Here is an 8,895-nt window from a genome sequence, read left to right on the forward strand (position 1 = left end):
AATGTTTCGTCCAGCAATCCAAAGTTATCCGGTTTATTATGAAAGAATCGTAAAAAAACGCCCAGAAAATATTCACATTTTTAGATACTAACGTCATTGTTTTTTTGCTTGAGAAGTTTGAGTTTAGTTGCTCCTGTAGAGTCACTATTTTCATCCTATTACATGTATTTTATATACTAATTTTTATTTGTTTAACTTTCTACATTTATCTGAACTTATTCATGTTTTTTATCTTCAATAACTAACGTGTGTGTGTGTGTGTGTGTGTGTGTGTGTGTGTGTGTGTGTGTAGGGTAGCTGTATTCTGCTGCAAGAAGATCCGTGACGTCTTAACACTTCTCACCCAAGAGTTCATCACTGACAGCCATGAAGCCAATGCAGATCGAGAGCATCATCGACCAGGATGTAAGACAGACAGACAGACAGACACACAGACAGACAGACACACAGACACACACATATAGACACACAGACAGACAGACACAGACAGACAGACAGACACACACACAGACAGACACAATACACACACATACAGACACAGACAGACAGACACACACAGACAGACAGACACACACAGACAGACAGACACACACACACAGACAGACACACACAGACAGACAGATAGACACACACAGACAGACACACACAGACAGACACAGATAGACAGACACAACATAGACAGCACACATAAGACACACACACATACAGACACACACAGACAGACACACACAGATAGAAAACAACAGAGCACACAGACACACACACAGACACACACATATAGACACACACACAGACACACACACAGACAGACACACAGACAGACACACACATATAGACACACACACAGACACACACATATAGACACACACACACAGACAGACACACACATATAGACACACACAGACACACACATATAGACACACACACACAGACACACACACACATATAGACACACACACACATACAGACACACACACACACACACACACATACAGACAGATACACACACATACACAGACAGACACACATTCAGACAGATACACACACATACACACACACAGACAGACACACAAACATACATACAGACACAGAGACACATACAGACAGACAGACAGAAAGACACATATACATACATACAGACCGACACATTTACAGACAGACAGACAGACATACATACATATAGGCAGGTAGACAGACAGACACACACATACACACACAACAAAAAACACACAAAAACACACACACACAACACACACAAACAACACACACACCCATACCACACACACATAGACAGACACATATACATACATACACACACACACATATAACAACATACACACCCCACACACACACACACAGACAGACAGACAGACACATACATACACACACACACACATACAGACAGACAGACACATATACATACATACATACAGACAGACACATATACAGACAGACGGACACTCACATATCTCGCTGCTTCTACAGCTCCCCCCTCCCTCCCTCCCTCCTCCCTCCCTCCCCGCCCAGGAACCTGGTCCAGAGCCTCACCCTCGTTTTTTTGTAGCGCAGTAGACGCTCTATCTGATCGACGAAAGTCAGCCTACCTACCCAAGAGGTGGTGCCGTGTCATCAAGGTCACCACCTTTATCTCATCACCACCACCTTTTCCACCTTATCTCTACCACCACCACCTTTATCACCACCACCTTTATCTTCTATCACCACCACCTTTATCACCACCACCTTTATCTTCTATCACCACCACCTTTATCTTCTATCACCCCTTTATCTTCTACCACCACCACCTTTATCACCACCCCCTTTATCTTCTATCACCACCCCCTTTATCTTCTACCACCACCACCTTTATCACCACCACCTTTATCTTCTACCACCACCACCTTTATCACCACCACCCCACCCCCTTTATCACCACCCCTTATCACCCCCCCTACCCCCATCATCCCCCTTTCACCACCACCTTTATCTCTATCACCACCCCTTCACCACCACCTTTATCTCTATCACCACCCTTTCCCACCCTTCTTCACCACCAACCTTTTATCACCACCACCCTTTATCTCTATCACCCCACCTTTATCTATCACCACCCTATACCTCTTCACCACCACCTTTATCATCACCACCAACCTTTCACCACCACCACCCTTTACTCACCACCACCTTATCTACCACCACCACCTTTATCTTCTACCACCACCACCTTTATCTCACCACCAACCCACCTTTATCACCACCCCTTTATCTTATACCACCACACCTTATCCTTCCCTTTCCACCTTACACACATATCACCCCACCTTTATCTTCTATCACCACCACCTTTATCACCACCCCCTTTATCTTCTACCACCACCACCTTTATCTTCTATCACCACCACCTTTATCTATCACCACCACCTTTATCTCTACCACCACCATACCTTTTCCTTCATTTCTATCCCCCACCTTTATCATCACCCCACCTACTCACCCCAACCTTCTTCTATCACCCCACCACTTCTATACCACCAACCCACCACCCCATCCACACCCAACCAACCACCCCACCACTACATCACCCCTTTATCTTCTATCACCACCACCTTTATCTTCTATCACCACCACCACCTTTATCTTCTATCACCACCACCTTTATCTTCTATCACCACCACCTTTATCTTCTATCACCACCACCTTTATCTTCTATCACCACCACCTTTATCATCTATCACCACCACCACCTTTTATCTTCTATCACCACCACCTTTATCTTCTATCACCACCACCTCCACCTTTATCTTCTACCACCACCACCTTTATCTTCTATCACCCACCCCTTTTATCATCACCACCACCCATCTTACTTATCACCACCACCTTCCCCACCCCCCCCCTCCCCCCCCCCCCCCCCACTTACCCACCTCTCCCCCCCCCCCCCCCCCGCCCACCCCCCTCCCCCCCCACCCCCCCTCACACACCACCCCCCCATCCGCGCAAAACTTCTCTCCCTCCATATCTCTCCTCCTTCCTTCCCTCCTTCCACTTCTCTTTCCTCCTTCTCTCTCCTCCTTCCCTTTCTTCCACCCTCACCGTTCTTCATATTTCACTTTTCTGCCAACTCCACATCTCCTCATTCCATTTCCTACTTCCTTCCCATCCTTTTCCCTTCACTTATTCTTCTTCCTCCATCTCCCTCCTGCTGTTCGTGACCCTTGGGGTGGTAACATCCTCCCCACGCCAACACGGCTTGTAGTGAGCACGACTTCATCCGGTGGCGACCACCTGGTTGATAGCTCATCGTGTTTGACGCATTCCTTCAAGTCGATCGAGAAACGCACGCAGCGCCCACGCTACCCTATATAACCCCTGCAGTATTTTATCGATCGCGCCTGACCTCTCTGTGTTTTTGTGTGTGTGTTTTTTTTTTTTTTTTTTTGTGTTTTTTTTTGTGTGTGTGTGTCCGTCAGGCCTCAGGGTCTGTTAGCGGGGATGAACCGGTTTCTGGCGTTGTTGGAAATCACGTTCAGAAGAGACCCGAACAACTTCAGACCACGCATCAACAAGCACAACTCCATCAAGGTACAAACCCAGTTAGTCGGCTAATCGGTCGTTTTGGTCTTAGTCAACTTATGGCGTTTTTCTATTACATGGTACCTGCTCGACTCGCTACTCACAGAGTCACAGAGTCCCTACTCGCTTTGTTTCTCTCACATATATATGACTCTAGAGTCGCTACTCGCTTTGTTTCTCTCACATATATATGACTCTAGAGTCGCTATCGCTTTGTTTCTCTCACATATATATGACTCTAGAGTCGCTACTCGCTTTGTTTCTCTCACATATATATGACTCTAGAGTCCCTACTGCTTTGTTTCTCTCACATATATATGACTCTAGAGTCGCTACTCGCTTAGTTTCTCTCACATATATATGACTCTAGAGTCTCTACTCGCTTAGTTTCTCTCACATATATATGACTCTAGAGTCTCTACTCGCTTTGTTTCTCTCACATATATGACTCTAGAGTCGCTACTCGCTTAGTTTCTCTCACATATATATATGACTCTAGAGTCGCTACTCGCTTAGTTTCTCTCACATATATATGACTCTAGAGTCTCTACTGCTTTGTTTCTCTCACATATATAGACTCTAGAGTCGCTACCGCTTTAGTTTCTCTCACATATATATATGACTCTAGAGTCGCTACCGCTTTGTTTCTCTCACATATATATGGACTCCTAGAGTCTCTACTTGCTTTGTTTCTCTCACATATATATGACTCTAGAGTCGCTACCGCTTTGTTTCTCTCACATATATGACTCTAGAGTCGCTACTCGCTAGTTTCTCTCACATATATATGACTCTAGAGTCGCTACCGCTTAGTTTCTCTCACATATATATGACTCTAGAGTCGCTACCGCTTAGTTTCTCTCACACATATATAGACTCTAGAGTCGCTACTGCGAGCTTTGTTCTCTCACATATATATATGACTCTAGAGTCGCTACCGCTTTGTTTCTCTCACATATATATATGACTAGAGTCTCTACCGCTTTAGTTTCTCTCACATATATATGACTCTAGAGTCGCTATACTGCTTAGTTTCTCTCACATATATATGACTCTAGAGTCGCTACTCGCTTAGTTTCTCTCACATATATATGACTCTAGAGTCGCTACTCGCTTAGTTTCTCTCACATATATATGACTCTAGAGTCTCTACTCGCTTAGTTTCTCTCACATATATATGACTCTAGAGTCTCTACTCGCTGTGGAGATAATCGCCGTCACTCTGTCACTTCTCCCTCGCTCACCAGCTACACACACACACACACACACACACACACACACACACACACACACACATGCACACACACACATCACACAGACACACACCAGCGCACCAGTATAACCATCAGGCCACTTGTATGCTACGGAGAAAGCTCTGCGTGGAGCCTCCGGCAGCAAAAAACCACCGCTGGCTAAACTATTTAAAAATGCCGTCTCTCGCTAGCAACGCAGTGATCAGTGACGATTCTTTCCGACCAATCAGCAGCCTGCAGGGTTTCACGTCACCGTTTCGGCTCGCCTCAGCTCGCTTGGAACCTCGACTGAGGTGGTACTAAAAAAAAGTATCAGTTAGCAGGTACCAGGTACTCTTTTTTCGTAATGGAAAACCAAAAAAGGCTAGTAGAGTCGAGGCGAGTCGAGCAGGTACCGTGTAATGGAAAAGCGCCATTAGATTTCTTTAGTCCATTAGTCATGTTTGATGCTGAATGACTTATTTCCAAGAAACGTACGAGCACATCTCTGGTAAACACAAGAATTAAAGTTGTGCTTTTAGCATGGCTCTTTGCGGAGAAACTCAGATTTACAGATCTGTCGATTAAATCAACTAATCGATTAGTCGATACAGTTGAATGAGTGTTAGTCGATTTAGAATTTCTTCAATCGAGCACAGCCCTAGTTGACAGATAATGATTTGGCAACCATTTCGACAAGCAGTGTATGAATTAACACATTGATCAACTGACAATGACACATCACTGACCCCTCCCCTCCCCCGCTGGTGATTTATCGGAATTACAACAACGATAAGCTCAGCATAAAAAGGGGAAAAAGCAGTTCAGTTGGGTTACACTTTACGTCACGTGTAAAACTCAAGGCCCGAGGCCCAAATCCGGCCCCTCGCAGATTATGATCCGGCCCGCTTATCAATTTAGGTTCACAATACATTTTGGCCCATCTAGATTTTGTCACTTTTGCCAAAATGTTAATTTTTTCAAAATATTTTGTCACTTTTTCCAACATTTTTGTCACTTTTTCCTACATTTTTGCCACTTTTTCCACATATTTGGGCGCTACTTTTCTATGACTTACTGTAAGTGAGAAGACTATATGACACATGCAATAATACATTCAAATATATTTGACTTTTTCGATTAAATAAAAGCCTATCAATAAACTAAACATGTCTGGCCCTTGATGAGATTCTTATTTTGCAGCGTGGCCCTCTGGGAAGTTGAGTTTGACACCCCTGCTTTACGTGAAGATATCTACATAAGAGTGACAGGACACTGTCATCAACGTGTCATAAACATTATCAACGAGTCACGAACGTTTATGACACAACGCTTGTGTCAGTCAGTGTCATTCGGTTTTTGTCATGACAGGTTATAGTTAGTTATTAATTTTGACAATTTGGTTGAAAGAAACCCCAAACTTGTGATGTAGAAACTTTTTGAAAAACAACTGGGTCAAATTTGACCGCAAACACAACAGGCGAGTTCGATAGACATTTTAAAGACGATAAAATACAATTTTAAACACTGAAAAAAGTGAGCGAAATTAGGAAAAAGTGACAAAAAACATCGCCAAACGTGACAAAAACTTGTTAAAAAATTGACTAAAACATATTGGAAAAAAAATAAATAAAGAAATCGACAAAAACGTCGAAAAAAGTGTCCCGTCACTCCTATGTAGATACTTTCAAGTAAAGTGTTACCGAGTAGATGTAGTGTATGATGTGCCTGAAGCACACAGATATTAACTTAAGTCTTCTGTACGTTCAAACAGGACTGTGATTCTGTGATTGTTTGTTGTCAACGTCTAGTGTTCCTTTTAAATGACTGGACTTTGCCCTCTCTGTCTCTCCCAGGACACAGAGCAGAAGAAGAGTGGAAACTACTTCTTCCTGGACGACTAAAACGACTTCCCGCGGACCAACCGTGACTTTCTGCGACGCTTTTCAGGGGGCTGCGTTCCCACGCGCAGCCCCCCGTGACATCTACCGACGCATACAACCGAGCTGCGTTCACAACAAACAGCAGATATGTTTAAAGAAACTATCATAAAGAGAAATGTAAAAGATAAAAAAACAAAAAACAACCCCCATCAGCCTTTTTAATGTCCCAGGCTGCTCATCCAGCAGTGTTGTCAAACGTTTAAAACGAACACAGCGCATCGCATTCTCGGTTCAGTTACCCTGAACGCACGGAGCTGCGTTCACAAGCCAGCGACATTGTGGAACATTGAACAGCGTATTTTAACTCATGCATTTACAACAAATGGTAATAAACTGACGCTACCTGATCCAAGACCTGTTTCTGTCTTCTTTTATTATGTCTGATAGTCTCTGTACTCGTACTACTAATCCAACGGTATCTCTCCAAGCCTTGCTGGGCTGAACCAGAAGTGGTTCTGGGTCTCCTCCTCTAAGCTCTTATCTGATAGGTCCTCGGTCCTGGGCTGAACCAGAAGTGGTTCTGTGTCTCCTCCTCTAAGATCTTATCTGATAGGTCCTCGGTCCTGGGCTGAACCAGAAGTGGTTCTGTGTCTCCTCCTCTAAGATCTTATCTGATAGGTCCTCGGTCCTGGGCTGGACCAGAAGTGGTTCTGTGTCTCCTCCTCTAGGCTCTTATCTGATAGGTCCTCGGTCCTGGGCTGAACCAGAAGTGGTTCTGTGTCTCCTCCTCTAAGATCTTATCTGATAGGTCCTCGGTCCTGGGCTGAACCAGAAGTGGTTCTGTGTCTCCTCCTCTAAGATCTTATCTGATAGGTCCTCGGTCCTGGGCTGAACCAGAAGTGGTTCTGTGTCTCCTCCTCTAAGATCTTATCTGATAGGTCCTCGGTCCTGGGCTGGACCAGAAGTGGTTCTGTGTCTCCTCCTCTAAGATCTTATCTGATAGGTCCTCGGTCCTGGGCTGGACCAGAAGTGGTTCTGTGTCTCCTCCTCTAAGATCTTATCTGCCTCCCGAGGAGCGAGCGTCGAGGAGCAGCAGGAGGAGTTGCTAACTCCGCCCAAACAGCTGACGATTTCATGTGACGCTTCGGAGGAAAGGACGTCTCGTCCCTCTAAAACACATTAAATCATTGCCTCATTTTTTCAACATACTATACTATGACTTTATTTACACATACTATACTATGACTATTTACACATACTATACTATGACTATTTACACATACTATACTATGACTATTTACACATACTATACTATGACTTTATTTCAACATACTATACTATGACTTTATTTACACATACTATAATATGAGTATTATCGACATACTATACTATGACTTTATTTCGACATACTATACTATGACTTTTCTCTTTTTTCGACATACTATACTATGACTATTTTGACATACTATACTATGACTTCATTTCGACATACTATAATATGACTTTATTCGACATACTATACTGTGATTATTTCAACATACTATACTATGACTTTTCTCTTTTTTCGACATACTATACTATGACTTTATTTCGACATACAATACTATGACTTTATTTAGACATACTATACTATGACTTTATTTACACATACTATACTATGACTTTATTTACACATACTATACTATGACTTTATTTACACATACTATACTATGATTTTATTAGACATACTATACTATGACTTTATTTACACATACTATACCATGATTTTATTTACACATACTATACTATGACTTTATTAGACATACTATACTATGACTTTATTTCGACATACTATACCATGATTTTATTAGACATAATATACCATGACTTTATTTACACATACTATACTATGACTTTTTTCGACTTACTATACTTTGACTTTATTTGCACATACTATACTATGACTTTTCTCTTTTTTTGACATACTATACTATGACTTTATTTGACATACTATACTATGACTATTTCGACATACTACACTATGACTATTTTCGACATACTATACTATGACTTTATTTCGACATACTATACTATGACTTTATTTCAACATACTATACTATGACTTTATTTCAACATACTATACTATGACTTATTTACACATACTATACTATGACTTCATTTCAACATACTATACTATGACTTTATTTTGACATACTATACTATGACTT

The 8,895-nt window shown here is 42.4% G+C and overlaps 1 long non-coding RNA gene across 1 annotated transcript; it reads left to right on the forward strand.

The window, feature by feature from the left end:
- Nucleotides 1-3,467: 3,467 nt before the first annotated feature.
- Nucleotides 3,468-7,100, forward strand: LOC120573373. Its single transcript, XR_005641699.1, has 2 exons — nt 3,468-3,582; nt 6,662-7,100. It is a non-coding gene; the product is annotated as an uncharacterized LOC120573373 (long non-coding RNA).
- The last annotated feature ends 1,795 nt before the right edge of the window (nt 7,101-8,895 follow it).

Source organism: Perca fluviatilis, chromosome 14 (assembly GCF_010015445.1).
Source record: "Perca fluviatilis chromosome 14, GENO_Pfluv_1.0, whole genome shotgun sequence".
Lineage (NCBI taxonomy): Eukaryota > Metazoa > Chordata > Actinopteri > Perciformes > Percidae > Perca > Perca fluviatilis.